This window comes from Pseudophryne corroboree, unplaced genomic scaffold (genome assembly GCF_028390025.1).
Source record: "Pseudophryne corroboree isolate aPseCor3 unplaced genomic scaffold, aPseCor3.hap2 scaffold_345, whole genome shotgun sequence".
Classification (NCBI taxonomy): Eukaryota; Metazoa; Chordata; class Amphibia; order Anura; family Myobatrachidae; genus Pseudophryne; species Pseudophryne corroboree.
The window spans coordinates 515465-534422 of record NW_026970008.1 but is presented as its reverse complement, the minus strand read 5'-3'; the positions used below and the strand labels follow the sequence as shown (position 1 = coordinate 534422).

General features: G+C 50.2%; 29 non-coding genes and 3 pseudogenes across 29 annotated transcripts; all 32 read right to left on the bottom strand.

The window, feature by feature from the left end:
- Nucleotides 1–554: 554 nt before the first annotated feature.
- On the bottom strand, nucleotides 555–717 carry LOC135020183 (U1 spliceosomal RNA). Its single transcript, XR_010217651.1, has one exon. It is a non-coding gene; the product is annotated as a U1 spliceosomal RNA (small nuclear RNA).
- A 152-nt stretch (nucleotides 718–869) lies between these two features.
- LOC135020091 (U1 spliceosomal RNA) lies at nucleotides 870–1033 on the bottom strand. The gene has a single exon (XR_010217574.1). It is a non-coding gene; the product is annotated as a U1 spliceosomal RNA (small nuclear RNA).
- Nucleotides 1034–1707: 674 nt separating this feature from the next.
- LOC135020112 (U1 spliceosomal RNA) lies at nucleotides 1708–1870 on the bottom strand. Its single transcript, XR_010217594.1, has one exon. It is a non-coding gene; the product is annotated as a U1 spliceosomal RNA (small nuclear RNA).
- A 152-nt stretch (nucleotides 1871–2022) lies between these two features.
- Nucleotides 2023–2186, bottom strand: LOC135020073 (U1 spliceosomal RNA). Its single transcript, XR_010217557.1, has one exon. It is a non-coding gene; the product is annotated as a U1 spliceosomal RNA (small nuclear RNA).
- A 671-nt stretch (nucleotides 2187–2857) lies between these two features.
- LOC135020136 (U1 spliceosomal RNA) lies at nucleotides 2858–3020 on the bottom strand. The gene has a single exon (XR_010217613.1). It is a non-coding gene; the product is annotated as a U1 spliceosomal RNA (small nuclear RNA).
- A 152-nt stretch (nucleotides 3021–3172) lies between these two features.
- Nucleotides 3173–3336, bottom strand: LOC135020088 (U1 spliceosomal RNA). The gene has a single exon (XR_010217571.1). It is a non-coding gene; the product is annotated as a U1 spliceosomal RNA (small nuclear RNA).
- A 695-nt stretch (nucleotides 3337–4031) lies between these two features.
- Nucleotides 4032–4173, bottom strand: LOC135020190 (U1 spliceosomal RNA; annotated as a pseudogene).
- Nucleotides 4174–4325: 152 nt separating this feature from the next.
- LOC135020233 (U1 spliceosomal RNA) lies at nucleotides 4326–4489 on the bottom strand. The gene has a single exon (XR_010217686.1). It is a non-coding gene; the product is annotated as a U1 spliceosomal RNA (small nuclear RNA).
- Nucleotides 4490–5160: 671 nt separating this feature from the next.
- Nucleotides 5161–5323, bottom strand: LOC135020108 (U1 spliceosomal RNA). Its single transcript, XR_010217590.1, has one exon. It is a non-coding gene; the product is annotated as a U1 spliceosomal RNA (small nuclear RNA).
- A 152-nt stretch (nucleotides 5324–5475) lies between these two features.
- On the bottom strand, nucleotides 5476–5639 carry LOC135020232 (U1 spliceosomal RNA). Its single transcript, XR_010217685.1, has one exon. It is a non-coding gene; the product is annotated as a U1 spliceosomal RNA (small nuclear RNA).
- A 695-nt stretch (nucleotides 5640–6334) lies between these two features.
- Nucleotides 6335–6476, bottom strand: LOC135020158 (U1 spliceosomal RNA; annotated as a pseudogene).
- A 152-nt stretch (nucleotides 6477–6628) lies between these two features.
- Nucleotides 6629–6792, bottom strand: LOC135020231 (U1 spliceosomal RNA). The gene has a single exon (XR_010217684.1). It is a non-coding gene; the product is annotated as a U1 spliceosomal RNA (small nuclear RNA).
- A 671-nt stretch (nucleotides 6793–7463) lies between these two features.
- LOC135020156 (U1 spliceosomal RNA) lies at nucleotides 7464–7626 on the bottom strand. Its single transcript, XR_010217633.1, has one exon. It is a non-coding gene; the product is annotated as a U1 spliceosomal RNA (small nuclear RNA).
- Nucleotides 7627–7778: 152 nt separating this feature from the next.
- On the bottom strand, nucleotides 7779–7942 carry LOC135020076 (U1 spliceosomal RNA). Its single transcript, XR_010217560.1, has one exon. It is a non-coding gene; the product is annotated as a U1 spliceosomal RNA (small nuclear RNA).
- Nucleotides 7943–8616: 674 nt separating this feature from the next.
- LOC135020111 (U1 spliceosomal RNA) lies at nucleotides 8617–8779 on the bottom strand. The gene has a single exon (XR_010217593.1). It is a non-coding gene; the product is annotated as a U1 spliceosomal RNA (small nuclear RNA).
- Nucleotides 8780–8931: 152 nt separating this feature from the next.
- Nucleotides 8932–9095, bottom strand: LOC135020230 (U1 spliceosomal RNA). The gene has a single exon (XR_010217683.1). It is a non-coding gene; the product is annotated as a U1 spliceosomal RNA (small nuclear RNA).
- A 671-nt stretch (nucleotides 9096–9766) lies between these two features.
- Nucleotides 9767–9929, bottom strand: LOC135020176 (U1 spliceosomal RNA). Its single transcript, XR_010217646.1, has one exon. It is a non-coding gene; the product is annotated as a U1 spliceosomal RNA (small nuclear RNA).
- A 152-nt stretch (nucleotides 9930–10081) lies between these two features.
- LOC135020078 (U1 spliceosomal RNA) lies at nucleotides 10082–10245 on the bottom strand. The gene has a single exon (XR_010217562.1). It is a non-coding gene; the product is annotated as a U1 spliceosomal RNA (small nuclear RNA).
- A 671-nt stretch (nucleotides 10246–10916) lies between these two features.
- Nucleotides 10917–11079, bottom strand: LOC135020155 (U1 spliceosomal RNA). Its single transcript, XR_010217632.1, has one exon. It is a non-coding gene; the product is annotated as a U1 spliceosomal RNA (small nuclear RNA).
- A 152-nt stretch (nucleotides 11080–11231) lies between these two features.
- LOC135020075 (U1 spliceosomal RNA) lies at nucleotides 11232–11395 on the bottom strand. Its single transcript, XR_010217559.1, has one exon. It is a non-coding gene; the product is annotated as a U1 spliceosomal RNA (small nuclear RNA).
- Nucleotides 11396–12069: 674 nt separating this feature from the next.
- On the bottom strand, nucleotides 12070–12232 carry LOC135020110 (U1 spliceosomal RNA). The gene has a single exon (XR_010217592.1). It is a non-coding gene; the product is annotated as a U1 spliceosomal RNA (small nuclear RNA).
- Nucleotides 12233–12384: 152 nt separating this feature from the next.
- On the bottom strand, nucleotides 12385–12548 carry LOC135020229 (U1 spliceosomal RNA). The gene has a single exon (XR_010217682.1). It is a non-coding gene; the product is annotated as a U1 spliceosomal RNA (small nuclear RNA).
- Nucleotides 12549–13219: 671 nt separating this feature from the next.
- Nucleotides 13220–13382, bottom strand: LOC135020174 (U1 spliceosomal RNA). The gene has a single exon (XR_010217644.1). It is a non-coding gene; the product is annotated as a U1 spliceosomal RNA (small nuclear RNA).
- A 152-nt stretch (nucleotides 13383–13534) lies between these two features.
- LOC135020077 (U1 spliceosomal RNA) lies at nucleotides 13535–13698 on the bottom strand. Its single transcript, XR_010217561.1, has one exon. It is a non-coding gene; the product is annotated as a U1 spliceosomal RNA (small nuclear RNA).
- A 671-nt stretch (nucleotides 13699–14369) lies between these two features.
- On the bottom strand, nucleotides 14370–14532 carry LOC135020192 (U1 spliceosomal RNA). The gene has a single exon (XR_010217657.1). It is a non-coding gene; the product is annotated as a U1 spliceosomal RNA (small nuclear RNA).
- A 152-nt stretch (nucleotides 14533–14684) lies between these two features.
- On the bottom strand, nucleotides 14685–14848 carry LOC135020087 (U1 spliceosomal RNA). The gene has a single exon (XR_010217570.1). It is a non-coding gene; the product is annotated as a U1 spliceosomal RNA (small nuclear RNA).
- A 695-nt stretch (nucleotides 14849–15543) lies between these two features.
- Nucleotides 15544–15685, bottom strand: LOC135020195 (U1 spliceosomal RNA; annotated as a pseudogene).
- A 152-nt stretch (nucleotides 15686–15837) lies between these two features.
- On the bottom strand, nucleotides 15838–16001 carry LOC135020228 (U1 spliceosomal RNA). The gene has a single exon (XR_010217681.1). It is a non-coding gene; the product is annotated as a U1 spliceosomal RNA (small nuclear RNA).
- A 670-nt stretch (nucleotides 16002–16671) lies between these two features.
- LOC135020173 (U1 spliceosomal RNA) lies at nucleotides 16672–16834 on the bottom strand. Its single transcript, XR_010217643.1, has one exon. It is a non-coding gene; the product is annotated as a U1 spliceosomal RNA (small nuclear RNA).
- Nucleotides 16835–16986: 152 nt separating this feature from the next.
- LOC135020057 (U1 spliceosomal RNA) lies at nucleotides 16987–17150 on the bottom strand. Its single transcript, XR_010217541.1, has one exon. It is a non-coding gene; the product is annotated as a U1 spliceosomal RNA (small nuclear RNA).
- Nucleotides 17151–17821: 671 nt separating this feature from the next.
- Nucleotides 17822–17984, bottom strand: LOC135020210 (U1 spliceosomal RNA). Its single transcript, XR_010217667.1, has one exon. It is a non-coding gene; the product is annotated as a U1 spliceosomal RNA (small nuclear RNA).
- A 152-nt stretch (nucleotides 17985–18136) lies between these two features.
- Nucleotides 18137–18300, bottom strand: LOC135020036 (U1 spliceosomal RNA). Its single transcript, XR_010217521.1, has one exon. It is a non-coding gene; the product is annotated as a U1 spliceosomal RNA (small nuclear RNA).
- Nucleotides 18301–18958: the final 658 nt, after the last annotated feature.

Sequence of the window (18958 nt, the reverse complement as noted above, 5' to 3'; positions counted from 1 at the left end):
ACATATTTTCAGATGAACATGGGAGGGCAGAAGGCTGCCTAATACTGAAGCACCCCCAAACAACAAACCAAATGCAACAACTAGTGCAAGCATTCCTGGGGGAAGGCCTGCAGCAGATGGATTTGCATATGGTGATGTCATCCAAGCAGTGGGTCAAAGTTGGCTTAAACCCTCGTCTGCATATGAAAAGAGAAAAGGGGCATGCAGGGCATGGCGGCCTTTTGCGGCGCTTGGATGACCCCTAGTTCACATTAAACACCTCCACCCTCCTTCGGTGTGGGGCTCATGTTGGCTATGCCCCAGCCCCTGAAGCATTCAAGCTGATTTCTTGCAGAAGCTGGGCTCTGTAACAGCTCCAGAGCTGCTCTGTAAGGCAAATAAAAGGTTGTTGGACCTGCAGCACTACCTGTAGTTCGCATTGTGCGTTGCAAGGCACAAAGTAAGCAGACGGGAGAAGTCAGTATAGTGCGCAAGGGCATAAAAGGGAACGGCTCAAGAAAAGAGAAGTGGAAACAGACAGCAAACTAGGCTGGAGAGAGACCTGATGCAAAGAGATCTGAATTATACGAGAGCCGACCAGAGGAAACACAAATTATGCAGTCAAGTGTCCCACATTTTGGGAAATCAAATGAGCAGCACACCCAGAGTGCAATGGGTGAGCCTTGCCCTGGGAGAAGCACCTTCCTGATCATAGTATCTCACCTGGCAGGTAAGTAGGAGTTGGGCTAGAGCTGGGGAGGGTCGCTGCTCGGGCACCCCCCTGTCAAGTGAAGGAGATCCAGCTGAGGCAGCACAAGGGAACTCTCGAAAGAAGAACAAGGCTAGAGGAAGATCTGAGACAAAGAAATCTGACTTTTACCAGAGCTGACCAGAGGAAAGCACAAACACAGTCCCCCACTACCACAAATAAAGCAGTCGAGTTTCCCACAATTGGGAAAATCACAGGGGTCAGCATACCCAGAATGCAATGAATGAACCTCACCCTGGAAGAACAATCTTCATGAACATGGCATCTCCTATGCAAAATAAGTATGATTTGGGATAGGGCTGGGGAGGGCCGCTGCTCAGGCACATCTCTGTCAAGTAAAGGAGATTCAACTGAGGCAGCACAAGGGAACTCTCATCTGGGGACAACAGCTGCAGGGAGAACACATATTTTCAGATGAACATGGGAGGGCAGAAGGCTGCCTAATATTGAAGCACCCCCAAACAACAAACCAAATGCAACAACTAGTACAAGCATTCCTGGGGGAAGGTCTGCAGAAGACGGATTTGCATACGGTGATGTCATCCAAGCAGTGGGCCAAAGTTGTCTGGAACCCTCATCTGCATATGAAAAGAGAAATGGGGTATGCAGGGCATGGCGGCCTTTTGAGGTGCTTGGATGACCCCTAGTTCGCATTAAACACCCCCACCCTCCTTCGGTGTGGGGCTCATGTTGGCTATGCCCCAGCCCCTGAAGCATTCAAGCTGATTTCTTGCAGCAGCTGGGCACTGTAACAGCTCCAGAGCTGCTCTGTAAGGCAAGTAAAAGGGTGTGGGCCCTGCAGCACTACCTGTAGTTCGCATTGTGCATTGCAAGGCACAAAGTAAGCAGACGGGAGGAGAAGTCAGGATAGTGCACAAGGGTATAGAAGGGAGGGGCTCAAGAAAAAAGAAGTGGAAACAGACAGCAAACTAGGCTGGAGATAGACCTGAGACAAAGAGATCTGAATTATATGAGAGCCGACCAGAGGAAACACAAATTATGCAGTCAAGTGTCCCACATTTGGGGAAATCACAGGAACAGCACACCCAGAGTGCAATGGGTGAGCCTTGCCCTGGGAGAAGCACCTTCCTGATCATAGTATCTCACCTGGCAGGTAAGTATGAGATGGGCTAGAGCTGGGGAGGGTCGCTGCCCGGGCACCCCCCTGTCAAGTGAAGGAGATCCAACTGAGGCAGCACAAGGGAACTCTCGAGAGAAGAACAAGGCTAGAGGAAGATCTGAGACACAGAAATCTGGCTTTTACCAGAGCTGACCAGAGGAAAGCACAAACACAGTCCCCCACTACCACAAATAATTCAGTCGAGTTTCCCACATTTGGGGAAATCACAGGGGTCAGCATACCCAGAATGCAATGAATGAACCTCACCCTGGGAGAACAATCTTCATGACCATGGTATCTCCTATGCAAAATAAGTATGATTTGGGATAGGGCTGGGGAGGGCAGCTGATCACGCACATCTCTGTCAAGTAAAGGAGATTCAACTGAGGCAGCACAAGGGAACTCTCATCTGGGGACAACAACTGCAGGGAGAACACATATTTTCAGATGAACATGGGAGGGCAGAAGGCTGCCTAATACTGAAGCACCCCCAAACAACAAACCAAATGCAACAACTAGTGCAAGCATTCCTGGGGGAAGGCCTGCAGCAGATGGATTTGCATATGGTGATGTCATCCAAGCAGTGGGTCAAAGTTGGCTTCAACCCTCGTCTGCATATGAAAAGAGAAAAGGGGCGTGCAGGGCATGGCGGCCTTTTGCGGCGCTTGGATGACCCCTAGTTCGCATTAAACATCTCCACCTTCCTTCGGTGTGGGGCTCATGTTGGCTATGCCCCAGCCCCTGAAGCATTCAAGCTGATTTCTTGCAGCAGCTGGGCACTGTAACAGCTCCAGAGCTGCTCTGTAAGGAGAGTAAAAGGGTGTGGGCCCTGCAGCACTACCTGTAGTTCGCATTGTGCGTTGGAAGGCACAAATTAAGCAGACGGGAGAAGTCAGGATAGTGCGCAAGGGCATAGAAGGGAGCGGCTCAAGAAAAGAGAAGTGGAAACAGACAGCAAACTAGTCTGGAGAGAGACCTGAGACAAAGAGATCTGAATTATACGAGAGCCGACCAGGGGAAACACAAATTATGCAGTCAAGTTTCCCACATTTGGGGAAATCGCAGGAGCAGCACACCCAGAGTGCAATGGGTGAGCCTTGCCCTGGGAGAAGCACCTTCCTGATCATAGTATCTCACCTGGCAGGTAAGAAGGAGATGGGCTAGAGCTGGGGAGGGTCGCTGCTCGGGCACCCCCCTGTCAAGTGAAGGAGATCCAACTGAGGCAGCACAAGGGAACTCTCGAATGAAGAACAAGGCTAGAGGAAGATCTGAGACAAAGAAATCTGACTTTAACCAGAGCTGACCAGAGGAAAGAACAAACACAGTCCCCCACTACCACAAATAATGCAGTCGAGTTTCCCACATTTGGGGAAATCACAGGGGTCAGCATTCCCAGAATGCAATGAATGAACCTCACCCTGGGAGAGCAATCTTCATGACCATGGTATCTCCTATGCAAAATAAGTATGTTTTTGGATAGGGCTGGGGAGGGCCGCTGCTCAGGCACATCTCAGTCAAGTAAAGGAGATTCAATTGAGGCTGCACAAGGGAACTCTCATCTGGGGACAACAACTGCAGGGAGAACACATATTTTCAGATGAACATGGGAGGGCAGAAGGCTGCCTAATACTGAAGCACCCCCAAACAACAAACCAAAAGCAACAACTAGTACAAGCATTCCTGGGGGAAGGTCTGCAGAAGACGGATTTGCATACGGTGATGTCATCCAAGCAGTGGGCCAAAATTGTCTGGAACCCTCATCTGCATATGAAAAGAGAAAAGGGGTATGCAGGGCATGGCGGCCTTTTGCGGCGCTTGGATGATCCCTAGTTTGCATTAAACACCCCCACCCTCCTTCGGTGTGGGGCTCATGTTGGCCATGCCCCAGCCCCTGAAGCATTCAAGCTGATTTCTTGCAGCAGCTGGGCACTGTAACAGCTCCAGAGCTGCTCTGTAAGGCAAGTAAAAGGGTGTGGGCCCTGCAGCACTACCTGTAGTTTGCATTGTGCATTGTAAGGCACAAAGTAAGCAGACGGGAGGAGAAGTCAGGATAGTGCACAAGGGTATTGAAGGGAGGGGCTCAAGAAAAAAGAAGTGGAAACAGACAGCAAACTAGGCTGGAGAGAGACCTGAGACAAAGAGATCTGAATTATATGAGAGCCGACCAGGGGAAACACAAATTATGCAGTCAAGTTTTCCACATTTGGGGAAAACGTAGGGGCAGCACACCCAGAGTGCAATGGGTGAGCCTTGCCATGGGAGAAGCACCTTCCTGATCATAGTATCTCACCTGGCAGGTAAGTATGAGATGGGCTAGAGCTGGGGAGGGTCGCTGCCCGGGCACCCCCCTGTCAAGTGAAGGAGATCCAACTGAGGCAGCACAAGGGAACTCTCGAGAGAAGAACAAGGCTAGAGGAAGATCTGAGACAAAGAAATCTGGCTTTTACCAGAGCTGACCAGAGGAAAGCACAAACACAGTCCCCCACTACCACAAATAATGCAGTCGAGTTTCCCACATTTGGGGAAATCACAGGGGTCAGCATACCCAGAATGCAATGAATGAACCTCACCCTGGGAGAACAATCTTCATGACCATGGTATCTCCTATGCAAAATAAGTATGATTTGGGATAGGGCTGGGGAGGGCCGCTGATCAGGCACATCTCTGTCAAGTAAAGGAGATTCAACTGAGGCAGCACAAGGGAACTCTCATCTGGGGACAACAACTGCAGGGAGAACACATATTTTCAGATGAACATGGGAGGGCAGAAGGCTGCCTAATACTGAAGCACCCCCAAACAACAAACCAAATGCAACAACTAGTGCAAGCATTCCTGGGGGAAGGCCTGCAGCAGATGGATTTGCATATGGTGATGTCATCCAAGCAGTGGGTCAAAGTTGGCTTCAACCCTCGTCTGCATATGAAAAGAGAAAAGGGGCGTGCAGGGCATGGCGGCCTTTTGCGGCGCTTGGATGACCCCTAGTTCGCATTAAACATCTCCACCCTCCTTCGGTGTGGGGCTCATGTTGGCTATGCCCCAGCCCCTGAAGCATTCAAGCTGATTTCTTGCAGCAGCTGGGCACTGTAACAGCTCCAGAGCTGCTCTGTAAGGCGAGTAAAAGGGTGTGGGCCCTGCAGCACTACCTGTAGTTCGCATTGTGCGTTGGAAGGCACAAATTAAGCAGACGGGAGAAGTCAGGATAGTGCGCAAGGGCATAGAAGGGAGCGGCTCAAGAAAAGAGAAGTGGAAACAGACAGCAAACTAGTCTGGAGAGAGACCTGAGACAAAGAGATCTGAATTATACGAGAGCCGACCAGGGGAAACACAAATTATGCAGTCAAGTTTCCCACATTTGGGGAAATCGCAGGAGCAGCACACCCAGAGTGCAATGGGTGAGCCTTGCCCTGGGAGAAGCACCTTCCTGATCATAGTATCTCACCTGGCAGGTAAGTAGGAGATGGGCTAGAGCTGGGGAGGGTCGCTGCTCGGGCACCCCCCTGTCAAGTGAAGGAGATCCAACTGATGCAGCACAAGGGAACTCTCGAATGAAGAACAAGGCTAGAGGAAGATCTGAGACAAAGAAATCTGACTTTTACCAGAGCTGACCAGAGGAAAGCACAAACACAGTCCCCCACTACCACAAATAATGCAGTCGAGTTTCCCACATTTGGGGAAATCACAGGGGTCAGCATACCCAGAATGCAATGAATGAACCTCACCCTGGGAGAACAATCTTCATGACCATGGTATCTCCTATGCAAAATAAGTATGATTTGGGATAGGGCTGGGGAGGGCCGCTGCTCAGGCACATCTCTGTCAAGTAAAGGAGATTCAACTGAGGCAGCACAAGGGAACTCTCATCTGGGGACAACAACTGCAGGGAGAACACATATTTTCAGATGAACATGGGAGGGCAGAAGGCTGCCTAATACTGAAGCACCCCCAAACAACAAACCAAAAGCAACAACTAGTACAAGCATTCCTGGGGGAAGTTCTGCAGAAGACGGATTTGCATACGGTGATGTCATCCAAGCAGTGGGCCAAAATTGGCTGGAACCCTCATCTGCATATGAAAAGAGAAAAGGGGTATGCAGGGCATGGCGGCCTTTTGCGGCGCTTGGATGATCCCTAGTTCGCATTAAACACCCCCACCCTCCTTCGGTGTGGGGCTCATGTTGGCCATGCCCCAGCCCCTGAAGCATTCAAGCTGATTTCTTGCAGCAGCTGGGCACTGTAACAGCTCCAGAGCTGCTCTGTAAGGCAAGTAAAAGGGTGTGGGCCCTGCAGCACTACCTGTAGTTTGCATTGTGCATTGTAAGGCACAAAGTAAGCAGACGGGAGGAGAAGTCAGGATAGTGCACAAGGGTATTGAAGGGAGGGGCTCAAGAAAAAAGAAGTGGAAACAGACAGCAAACTAGGCTGGAGAGAGACCTGAGACAAAGAGATCTGAATTATATGAGAGCCGACCAGGGGAAACACAAATTATGCAGTCAAGTTTTCCACATTTGGGGAAATCGTAGGGGCAGCACACCCAGAGTGCAATGGGTGAGCCTTGCCCTGGGAGAAGCAACTTCATGATCATAGTATCTCACCTGGCAGGTAAGTAGGAGTTGGGCTAGAGCTGGGGAGGGTCGCTGCTCGGGCACCCCCCTGTCAAGTGAAGGAGATCCAACTGAGACAGCACAAGGTAACTCTCGAAAGAAGAACAAGTCTAGAGGAAAATCTGAGACAAAGAAATCTGACTTTTACCAGAGCTGACCAGAGGAAAGCACAAACACAGTCCCCCACTACCACAAATAATGCAGTCGAGTTTCCCACATTTGGGGAAATCACAGGGGTCAGCATACCCAGAATGCAATGAATGAACCTCACCCTGGGAGAACAATCTTCATGACCATGGTATCTCCTATGCAAAATAAGTATGATTTGGGATAGGGCTGGGGAGGGCCGCTGCTCAGGCACATCTCTGTCAAGTAAAGGAGATTCAACTGAGGCAGCACAAGGGAACTCTCATCTGGGGACAACAACTGCAGGGAGAACACATATTTTCAGATGAACATGGGAGGGCAGAAGGCTGCCTAATACTGAAGCACCCCCAAACAACAAACCAAATGCAACAACTAGTGCAAGCATTCCTGGGGGAAGGCCTGCAGCAGATGGATTTGCATATGGTGATGTCATCCAAGCAGTGAGTCAAAGTTGGCTTCAACCCTCGTCTGCATATGAAAAGAGAAAAGGGGCATGCAGGGCATGGCGGCCTTTTGCGGAGCTTGGATGACCCCTAGTTCGCATTAAACACCTCCACCCTCCTTCGGTGTGGGGCTCATGTTGGCTATGCCCCAGCCCCTGAAGCATTCAAGCTGATTTCTTGCAGAAGCTGGGCTCTGTAACAGCTCCAGAGCTGCTCTGTAAGGCAAATAAAAGGTTGTGGGACCTGCAGCACTACCTGTAGTTCGCATTGTGCGTTGCAAGGCACAAAGTAAGCAGACGGGAGAAGTCAGTATAGTGCGCAAGGGCATAAAAGGGAACGGCTCAAGAAAAGAGAAGTGGAAACAGACAGCAAACTAGGCTGGAGAGAGACCTGATGCAAAGAGATCTGAATTATACGAGAGCCGACCAGAGGAAACACAAATTATGCAGTCAAGTGTCCCACATTTTGGGAAATCACAGGAGCAGCACACCCAGAGTGCAATGGGTGAGCCTTGCCCTGGGAGAAGCACCTTCCTGATCATAGTATCTCACCTGGCAGGTAAGTAGGAGTTGGGCTAGAGCTGGGGAGGGTCGCTGCTCGGGCACCCCCCTGTCAAGTGAAGGAGATCCAGCTGAGGCAGCACAAGGGAACTCTCGAAAGAAGAACAAGGCTAGAGGAAGATCTGAGACAAAGAAATCTGACTTTTACCAGAGCTGACCAGAGGAAAGCACAAACACAGTCCCCCACTACCACAAATAAAGCAGTCGAGTTTCCCACAATTGGGAAAATCACAGGGGTCAGCATACCCAGAATGCAATGAATGAACCTCACCCTGGGAGAACAATCTTCATGACCATGGCATCTCCTATGCAAAATAAGTATGATTTGGGATAGGGCTGGGGAGGGCCGCTGCTCAGGCACATCTCTGTCAAGTAAAGGAGATTCAACTGAGGCAGCACAAGGGAACTCTCATCTGGGGACAACAACTGCAGGGAGAACACATATTTTCAGATGAACATGGGAGGGCAGAAGGCTGCCTAATATTGAAGCACCCCCAAACAACAAACCAAATGCAACAACTAGTACAAGCATTCCTGGGGGAAGGTCTGCAGAAGACGGATTTGCATACGGTGATGTCATCCAAGCAGTGGGCCAAAGTTGTCTGGAACCCTCATCTGCATATGAAAAGAGAAAAGGGGTATGCAGGGCATGGCGGCCTTTTGAGGTGCTTGGATGACCCCTAGTTCGCATTAAACACCCCCACCCTCCTTCGGTGTGGGGCTCATGTTGGCTATGCCCCAGCCCCTGAAGCATTCAAGCTGATTTCTTGCAGCAGCTGGGCACTGTAACAGCTCCAGAGCTGCTCTGTAAGGCAAGTAAAAGGGTGTGGGCCCTGCAGCACTACCTGTAGTTCGCATTGTGCATTGTAAGGCACAAAGTAAGCAGACGGGAGGAGAAGTCAGGATAGTGCACAAGGGTATAGAAGGGAGGGGCTCAAGAAAAAAGAAGTGGAAACAGACAGCAAACTAGGCTGGAGATAGACCTGAGACAAAGAGATCTGAATTATATGAGAGCCGACCAGAGGAAACACAAATTATGCAGTCAAGTGTCCCACATTTGGGGAAATCACAGGAACAGCACACCCAGAGTGCAATGGGTGAGCCTTGCCCTGGGAGAAGCACCTTCCTGATCATAGTATCTCACCTGGCAGGTAAGTATGAGATGGGCTAGAGCTGGGGAGGGTCGCTGCCCGGGCACCCCCCTGTCAAGTGAAGGAGATCCAACTGAGGCAGCACAAGGGAACTCTCGAGAGAAGAACAAGGCTAGAGGAAGATCTGAGACAAAGAAATCTGGCTTTTACCAGAGCTGACCAGAGGAAAGCACAAACACAGTCCCCCACTACCACAAATAATGCAGTCGAGTTTCCCACATTTGGGGAAATCACAGGGGTCAGCATACCCAGAATGCAATGAATGAACCTCACCCTGGGAGAACAATCTTCATGACCATGGTATCTCCTATGCAAAATAAGTATGATTTGGGATAGGGCTGGGGAGGGCCGCTGCTCAGGCACATCTCTGTCAAGTAAAGGAGATTCAACTGAGGCAGCACAAGGGAACTCTCATCTGGGGACAACAACTGCAGGGAGAACACATATTTTCAGATGAACATGGGAGGGCAGAAGGCTGCCTAATACTGAAGCACCCCCAAACAACAAACCAAATGCAACAACTAGTGCAAGCATTCCTGGGGGAAGGCCTGCAGCAGATGGATTTGCATATGGTGATGTCATCCAAGCAGTGAGTCAAAGTTGGCTTCAACCCTCGTCTGCATATGAAAAGAGAAAAGGGGCATGCAGGGCATGGCGGCCTTTTGCAGCGCTTGGATGACCCCTAGTTCGCATTAAACACCTCCACCCTCCTTCGGTGTGGGGCTCATGTTGGCTATGCCCCAGCCCCTGAAGCATTCAAGCTGATTTCTTGCAGCAGCTGGGCACTGTAACAGCTCCAGAGCTGCTCTGTAAGGCAAGTAAAAGGGTGTGGGCCCTGCAGCACTACCTGTAGTTTGCATTGTGCGTTGGAAGGCACAAATTAAGCAGACGGGAGAAGTCAGGATAGTGCGCAAGGGCATAGAAGGGAGCGGCTCAAGAAAAGAGAAGTGGAAACAGACAGCAAACTAGTCTGGAGAGAGACCTGAGACAAAGAGATCTGAATTATACGAGAGCCGACCAGGGGAAACACAAATTATGCAGTCAAGTTTCCCACATTTGGGGAAATCGCAGGAGCAGCACACCCAGAGTGAAATGGGTGAGCCTTGCCCTGGGAGAAGCACCTTCATGATCATAGTATCTCACCTAGCAGGTAAGTAGGAGTTGGGCTAGAGCTGGGGAGGGTCGCTGCTCGGGCACATCCCTGTCAAGTGAAGGAGATACAACTGAGGCAGCACAAGGAAACTCTCGAAAGAAGAACAAGGCTAGAGGAAGATCTGAGACAAATAAATCTGACTTTTACCAGAGCTGACCAGAGGAAAGAACAAACACAGTCCCCCACTACCACAAATAATGCAGTCGAGTTTCCCACATTTGGGGAAATCATAGGGGTCAGCATACCCAGAATGCAATGAATGAACCTCACCCTGGGAGAACAATCTTCATGACCATGGTATCTCCTATGCAAAATATGTATGATTTGGGATAGGGCTGGGGAGGGCCGCTGCTCAGGCACATCTCTGTCAAGTAAAGGAGATTCAACTGAGGCAGCACAAGGGAACTCTCATCTGGGGACAACAACTGCAGGGAGAACACATATTTTCAGATGAACATGGGAGGGCAGAAGGCTGCCTAATACTGAAGCACCCCCAAACAACAAACCAAATGCAACAACTAGTGCAAGCATTCCTGGGGGAAGGCCTGCAGCAGATGGATTTGCATATGGTGATGTCATCCAAGCAGTGGGTCAAAGTTGGCTTAAACCCTCGTCTGCATATGAAAAGAGAAAAGGGGCATGCAGGGCATGGCGGCCTTTTGCGGCGCTTGGATGACCCCTAGTTCACATTAAACACCTCCACCCTCCTTCGGTGTGGGGCTCATGTTGGCTATGCCCCAGCCCCTGAAGCATTCAAGCTGATTTCTTGCAGAAGCTGGGCTCTGTAACAGCTCCAGAGCTGCTCTGTAAGGCAAATAAAAGGTTGTGGGACCTGCAGCACTACCTGTAGTTCGCATTGTGCGTTGCAAGGCACAAAGTAAGCAGACGGGAGAAGTCAGTATAGTGCGCAAGGGCATAAAAGGGAACGGCTCAAGAAAAGAGAAGTGGAAACAGACAGCAAACTAGGCTGGAGAGAGACCTGATGCAAAGAGATCTGAATTATACGAGAGCCGACCAGAGGAAACACAAATTATGCAGTCAAGTGTCCCACATTTTGGGAAATCACAGGAGCAGCACACCCAGAGTGCAATGGGTGAGCCTTGCCCTGGGAGAAGCACCTTCCTGATCATAGTATCTCACCTGGCAGGTAAGTAGGAGTTGGGCTAGAGCTGGGGAGGGTCGCTGCTCGGGCACCCCCCTGTCAAGTGAAGGAGATCCAGCTGAGGCAGCACAAGGGAACTCTCGAAAGAAGAACAAGGCTAGAGGAAGATCTGAGACAAAGAAATCTGACTTTTACCAGAGCTGACCAGAGGAAAGCACAAACACAGTCCCCCACTACCACAAATAAAGCAGTCGAGTTTCCCACAATTGGGAAAATCACAGGGGTCAGCATACCCAGAATGCAATGAATGAACCTCACCCTGGGAGAACAATCTTCATGACCATGGCATCTCCTATGCAAAATAAGTATGATTTGGGATAGGGCTGGGGAGGGCCGCTGCTCAGGCACATCTCTGTCAAGTAAAGGAGATTCAACTGAGGCAGCACAAGGGAACTCTCATCTGGGGACAACAACTGCAGGGAGAACACATATTTTCAGATGAACATGGGAGGGCAGAAGGCTGCCTAATATTGAAGCACCCCCAAACAACAAACCAAATGCAACAACTAGTACAAGCATTCCTGGGGGAAGGTCTGCAGAAGACGGATTTGCATACGGTGATGTCATCCAAGCAGTGGGCCAAAGTTGTCTGGAACCCTCATCTGCATATGAAAAGAGAAAAGGGGTATGCAGGGCATGGCGGCCTTTTGAGGTGCTTGGATGACCCCTAGTTCGCATTAAACACCCCCACCCTCCTTCGGTGTGGGGCTCATGTTGGCTATGCCCCAGCCCCTGAAGCATTCAAGCTGATTTCTTGCAGCAGCTGGGCACTGTAACAGCTCCAGAGCTGCTCTGTAAGGCAAGTAAAAGGGTGTGGGCCCTGCAGCACTACCTGTAGTTCGCATTGTGCATTGTAAGGCACAAAGTAAGCAGACGGGAGGAGAAGTCAGGATAGTGCACAAGGGTATAGAAGGGAGGGGCTCAAGAAAAAAGAAGTGGAAACAGACAGCAAACTAGGCTGGAGATAGACCTGAGACAAAGAGATCTGAATTATATGAGAGCCGACCAGAGGAAACACAAATTATGCAGTCAAGTGTCCCACATTTGGGGAAATCACAGGAACAGCACACCCAGAGTGCAATGGGTGAGCCTTGCCCTGGGAGAAGCACCTTCCTGATCATAGTATCTCACCTGGCAGGTAAGTATGAGATGGGCTAGAGCTGGGGAGGGTCGCTGCCCGGGCACCCCCCTGTCAAGTGAAGGAGATCCAACTGAGGCAGCACAAGGGAACTCTCGAGAGAAGAACAAGGCTAGAGGAAGATCTGAGACAAAGAAATCTGGCTTTTACCAGAGCTGACCAGAGGAAAGCACAAACACAGTCCCCCACTACCACAAATAATGCAGTCGAGTTTCCCACATTTGGGGAAATCACAGGGGTCAGCATACCCAGAATGCAATGAATGAACCTCACCCTGGGAGAACAATCTTCATGACCATGGTATCTCCTATGCAAAATAAGTATGATTTGGGATAGGGCTGGGGAGGGCCGCTGCTCAGGCACATCTCTGTCAAGTAAAGGAGATTCAACTGAGGCAGCACAAGGGAACTCTCATCTGGGGACAACAACTGCAGGGAGAACACATATTTTCAGATGAACATGGGAGGGCAGAAGGCTGCCTAATACTGAAGCACCCCCAAACAACAAACCAAATGCAACAACTAGTGCAAGCATTCCTGGGGGAAGGCCTGCAGCAGATGGATTTGCATATGGTGATGTCATCCAAGCAGTGAGTCAAAGTTGGCTTCAACCCTCGTCTGCATATGAAAAGAGAAAAGGGGCATGCAGGGCATGGCGGCCTTTTGCAGCGCTTGGATGACCCCTAGTTCGCATTAAACACCTCCACCCTCCTTCGGTGTGGGGCTCATGTTGGCTATGCCCCAGCCCCTGAAGCATTCAAGCTGATTTCTTGCAGCAGCTGGGCACTGTAACAGCTCCAGAGCTGCTCTGTAAGGCAAGTAAAAGGGTGTGGGCCCTGCAGCACTACCTGTAGTTTGCATTGTGCGTTGGAAGGCACAAATTAAGCAGACGGGAGAAGTCAGGATAGTGCGCAAGGGCATAGAAGGGAGCGGCTCAAGAAAAGAGAAGTGGAAACAGACAGCAAACTAGGCTGGAGAGAGACCTGAGACAAAGAGATCTGAATTATACGAGAGCCGACCAGGGGAAACACAAATTATGCAGTCAAGTTTCCCACATTTGGGGAAATCGCAGGAGCAGCACACCCAGAGTGAAATGGGTGAGCCTTGCCCTGGGAGAAGCACCTTCATGATCATAGTATCTCACCTAGCAGGTAAGTAGGAGTTGGGCTAGAGCTGGGGAGGGTCGCTGCTCGGGCACATCCCTGTCAAGTGAAGGAGATACAACTGAGGCAGCACAAGGAAACTCTCGAAAGAAGAACAAGGCTAGAGGAAGATCTGAGACAAATAAATCTGACTTTTACCAGAGCTGACCAGAGGAAAGAACAAACACAGTCCCCCACTACCACAAATAATGCAGTCGAGTTTCCCACATTTGGGGAAATCATAGGGGTCAGCATACCCAGAATGCAATGAATGAACCTCACCCTGGGAGAACAATCTTCATGACCATGGTATCTCCTATGCAAAATATGTATGATTTGGGATAGGGCTGGGGAGGGCCGCTGCTCAGGCACATCTCTGTCAAGTAAAGGAGATTCAACTGAGGCAGCACAAGGGAACTCTCATCTGGGGACAACAACTGCAGGGAGAACACATATTTTCAGATGAACATGGGAGGGCAGAAGGCTGCCTAATACTGAAGCACCCCCAAACAACAAACCAAATGCAACAACTAGTGCAAGCATTCCTGGGGGAAGGCCTGCAGCAGATGGATTTGCATATGGTGATGTCATCCAAGCAGTGGGTCAAAGTTGGCTTAAACCCTCGTCTGCATATGAAAAGAGAAAAGGGGCATGCAGGGCATGGCGGCCTTTTGCGGCGCTTGGATGACCCCTAGTTCACATTAAACACCTCCACCCTCCTTCGGTGTGGGGCTCATGTTGGCTATGCCCCAGCCCCTGAAGCATTCAAGCTGATTTCTTGCAGAAGCTGGGCTCTGTAACAGCTCCAGAGCTGCTCTGTAAGGCAAATAAAAGGTTGTGGGACCTGCAGCACTACCTGTAGTTCGCATTGTGCGTTGCAAGGCACAAAGTAAGCAGACGGGAGAAGTCAGTATAGTGCGCAAGGGCATAAAAGGGAACGGCTCAAGAAAAGTGAAGTGGAAACAGACAGCAAACTAGGCTGGAGAGAGACCTGATGCAAAGAGATCTGAATTATACGAGAGCCGACCAGAGGAAACACAAATTATGCAGTCAAGTGTCCCACATTTTGGGAAATCACAGGAGCAGCACACCCAGAGTGCAATGGGTGAGCCTTGCCCTGGGAGAAGCACCTTCCTGATCATAGTATCTCACCTGGCAGGTAAGAAGGAGATGGGCTAGAGCTGGGGAGGGTCGCTGCTCGGGCACCCCCCTGTCAAGTGAAGGAGATCCAACTGAGGCAGCACAAGGGAACTCTCGAATGAAGAACAAGGCTAGAGGAAGATCTGAGACAAAGAAATCTGACTTTAACCAGAGCTGACCAGAGGAAAGAACAAACACAGTCCCCCACTACCACAAATAATGCAGTCGAGTTTCCCACATTTGGGGAAATCACAGGGGTCAGCATTCCCAGAATGCAATGAATGAACCTCACCCTGGGAGAGCAATCTTCATGACCATGGTATCTCCTATGCAAAATAAGTATGTTTTTGGATAGGGCTGGGGAGGGCCGCTGCTCAGGCACATCTCAGTCAAGTAAAGGAGATTCAATTGAGGCAGCACAAGGGAACTCTCATCTGGGGACAACAACTGCAGGGAGAACACATATTTTCAGATGAACATGGGAGGGCAGAAGGCTGCCTAATACTGAAGCACCCCCAAACAACAAACCAAAAGCAACAACTAGTACAAGCATTCCTGGGGGAAGGTCTGCAGAAGACGGATTTGCATACGGTGATGTCATCCAAGCAGTGGGCCAAAATTGGCTGGAACCCTCATCTGCATATGAAAAGAGAAAAGGGGTATGCAGGGCATGGCGGCCTTTTGCGGCGCTTGGATGATCCCTAGTTCGCATTAAACACCCCCACCCTCCTTCGGTGTGGGGCTCATGTTGGCCATGCCCCAGCCCCTGAAGCATTCAAGCTGATTTCTTGCAGCAGCTGGGCACTGTAACAGCTCCAGAGCTGCTCTGTAAGGCAAGTAAAAGGGTGTGGGCCCTGCAGCACTACCTGTAGTTTGCATTGTGCATTGTAAGGCAAAAAGTAAGCAGACGGGAGGAGAAGTCAGGATAGTGCACAAGGGTATTGAAGGGAGGGGCTCAAGAAAAAAGATGTGGAAACAGACAGCAAACTAGGCTGGAGAGAGACCTGAGACAAAGAGATCTGAATTATATGAGAGCCGACCAGGGGAAACACAAATTATGCAGTCAAGTTTTCCACATTTGGGGAAATCGTAGGGGCAGCATACCCAGAGTGCAATGGGTGAGCCTTGCCCTGGGAGAAGCAACTTCATGATCATAGTATCTCACCTGGCAGGTAAGTAGGAGTTGGGCTAGAGCTGGGGAGGGTCGCTGCTCGGGCACCCCCCTGTCAAGTGAAGGAGATCCAACTGAGACAGCACAAGATAACTCTCGAAAGAAGAACAAGTCTAGAGGAAAATCTGAGACAAAGAAATCTGACTTTTACCAGAGCTGACCAGAGGAAAGCACAAACACAGTCCCCCACTACCACAAATAATGCAGTCGAGTTTCCCACATTTGGGGAAATCACAGGGGTCAGCATACCCAGAATGCAATGAATGAACCTCACCCTGGGAGAACAATCTTCATGACCATGGTATCTCCTATGCAAAATAAGTATGATTTGGGATAGGGCTGGGGAGGGCCGCTGCTCAGGCACATCTCTGTCAAGTAAAGGAGATTCAACTGAGGCAGCACAAGGGAACTCTCATCTGGGGACAACAACTGCAGGGAGAACACATATTTTCAGATGAACATGGGAGGGCAGAAGGCTGCCTAATACTGAAGCACCCCCAAACAACAAACCAAATGCAACAACTAGTGCAAGCATTCCTGGGGGAAGGCCTGCAGCAGATGGATTTGCATATGGTGATGTCATCCAAGCAGTGAGTCAAAGTTGGCTTCAACCCTCGTCTGCATATGAAAAGAGAAAAGGGGCATGCAGGGCATGGCGGCCTTTTGCGGCGCTTGGATGACCCCTTGTTCGCATTAAACACCTCCACCCTCCTTCGGTGTGGGGCTCATGTTGGCTATGCCCCAGCCCCTGAAGCATTCAAGCTGATTTCTTGCAGCAGCTGGGCACTGTAACAGCTCCAGAGCTGCTCTGTAAGGCAAGTAAAAGGGTGTGGGCCCTGCAGCACTACCTGTAGTTTGCATTGTGCGTTGGAAGGCACAAATTAAGCAGACGGGAGAAGTCAGGATAGTGCGCAAGGGCATAGAAGGGAGCGGATCAAGAAAGAGAAGTGGAAACAGACAGCAAACTAGGCTGGAGAGAGACCTGAGACAAAGAGATCTGAATTATACGAGAGCCGACCAGGGGAAACACAAATTATGCAGTCAAGTTTCCCACATTTGGGGAAATCGCAGGAGCAGCACACCCAGAGTGAAATGGGTGAGCCTTGCCCTGGGAGAAGCACCTTCATGATCATAGTATCTCACCTAGCAGGTAAGTAGGAGTTGGGCTAGAGCTGGGGAGGGTCGCTGCTCGGGCACATCCCTGTCAAGTGAAGGAGATACAACTGAGGCAGCACAAGGAAACTCTCGAAAGAAGAACAAGGCTAGAGGAAGATCTGAGACAAATAAATCTGACTTTTACCAGAGCTGACCAGAGGAAAGAACAAACACAGTCCCCCACTACCACAAATAATGCAGTCGAGTTTCCCACATTTGGGGAAATCATAGGGGTCAGCATACCCAGAATACAATGAATGAACCTCACCCTGGGAGAACAATCTTCATGACCATGGTATCTCCTATGCAAAATAAGTATGATTTGGGATAGGGCTGGGGAGGGCCGCTGCTCAGGCACATCTCTGTCAAGTAAAGGAGATTCAACTGAGGCAGCACAAGGGAACTCTCATCTGGGGACAACAACTGCAGGGAGAACACATATTTTCAGATGAACATGGGAGGGCAGAAGGCTGCCTAATACTGAAGCACCCCCAAACAACAAACCAAATGCAACAACTAGTGCAAGTATTCCTGGGGGAAGGCCTGCAGCAGATGGATTTGCATATGGTGATGTCATCCAAGCAGTGGGTCAAAGTTGGCTTAAACCCTCGTCTGCATATGAAAAGAGAAAAGGGGCATGCAGGGCATGGCGGCCTTTTGCGGCGCTTGGATGACCGCTAGTTCACATTAAACACCTCCACCCTCCTTCGGTGTGGGGCTCATGTTGGCTATGCCCCAGCCCCTGAAGCATTCAAGCTGATTTCTTGCAGAAGCTGGGCTCTGTAACAGCTCCAGAGCTGCTCTGTAAGGCAAATAAAAGGTTGTGGGACCTGCAGCACTACCTGTAGTTCGCATTGTGCGTTGCAAGGCACAAAGTAAGCAGACGGGAGAAGTCAGGATAGCGCGCAAGGGCATAAAAGGGAACGGCTCAAGAAAAGAGAAGTGGAAACAGACAGCAAACTAGGCTGGAGAGAGACCTGATGCAAAGAGATCTGAATTATACGAGAGCCGACCAGAGGAAACACAAATTATGCAGTCAAGTGTCCCACATTTTGGGAAATCACAGGAGCAGCACACCCAGAGTGCAATGGGTGAGCCTTGCCCTTGGAGAAGCACCTACATGATCATAGTATCTCACCTGGCAGGTAAGTAGGAGTTGGGCTAGAGCTGGGGAGGGTCGCTGCTCGGGCACCCCCCTGTCAAGTGAAGGAAATCCAACTGAGGAAGCACAAGGGAACTCTCGAAAGAAGAACAAGGCTAGAGGAAGATCTGAGACAAAGAAATCTGACTTTTACCAGAGCTGACCAGAGGAAAGCACAAACACAGTCCTCCACTACCACAAATAATGCAGTCGAGTTTCCCACATTTGGGGAAATCATAGGGGTCAGCATACCCAAAATGCAATGAATGAACCTCACCCTGGGAGATCAATCTTCATGACCATGGTATCTCCTATGCAAAATAAGTATGATTTGGGATAGGGCTGGGGAGGGCCGCTGCTCAGGCACATCTCTGTCAAGTAAAGGAGATTCAACTGAGGCAGCACAAGGGAACTCTCATCTGGGGACAACAACTGCAGGGAGAACACATATTTTCAAATGAACATGGGAGGGCAGAAGGCTGCCTAATACTGAAGCACCCCCAAACAACAAACCAAATGCAACAACTAGTGCAAGCATTCCTGGGGGAAGGCCTGCAGCAGATGGATTTGCATATGGTGATGTCATCCAAGCAGTGAGTCAAAGTTGGCTTCAACCCTCGTCTGCATATGAAAAGAGAAAAGGGGCATGCAGGGCATGGCGGCCTTTTGCGGCGCTTGGATGACCCCTAGTTCGCATTAAACACCTCCACCATCCTTCGGTGTGGGGCTCATGTTGGCTATGCCCCAGCCCCTGAAGCATTCAAGCTGATTTCTTGCAGCAGCTGGGCACTGTAACAGCTCCAGAGCTGCTCTGTAAGGCAAATAAAAGGGTGTGGGCCCTGCAGCACTACCTGTAGTTTGCATTGTGCGTTGGAAGGCACAAATTAAGCAGACGGGAGAAGTCAGGATAGTGCGCAAGGGCATAGAAGGGAGCGGCTCAAGAAAAGAGAAGTGGAAACAGACAGCAAACTAGGCTGGAGAGAGAC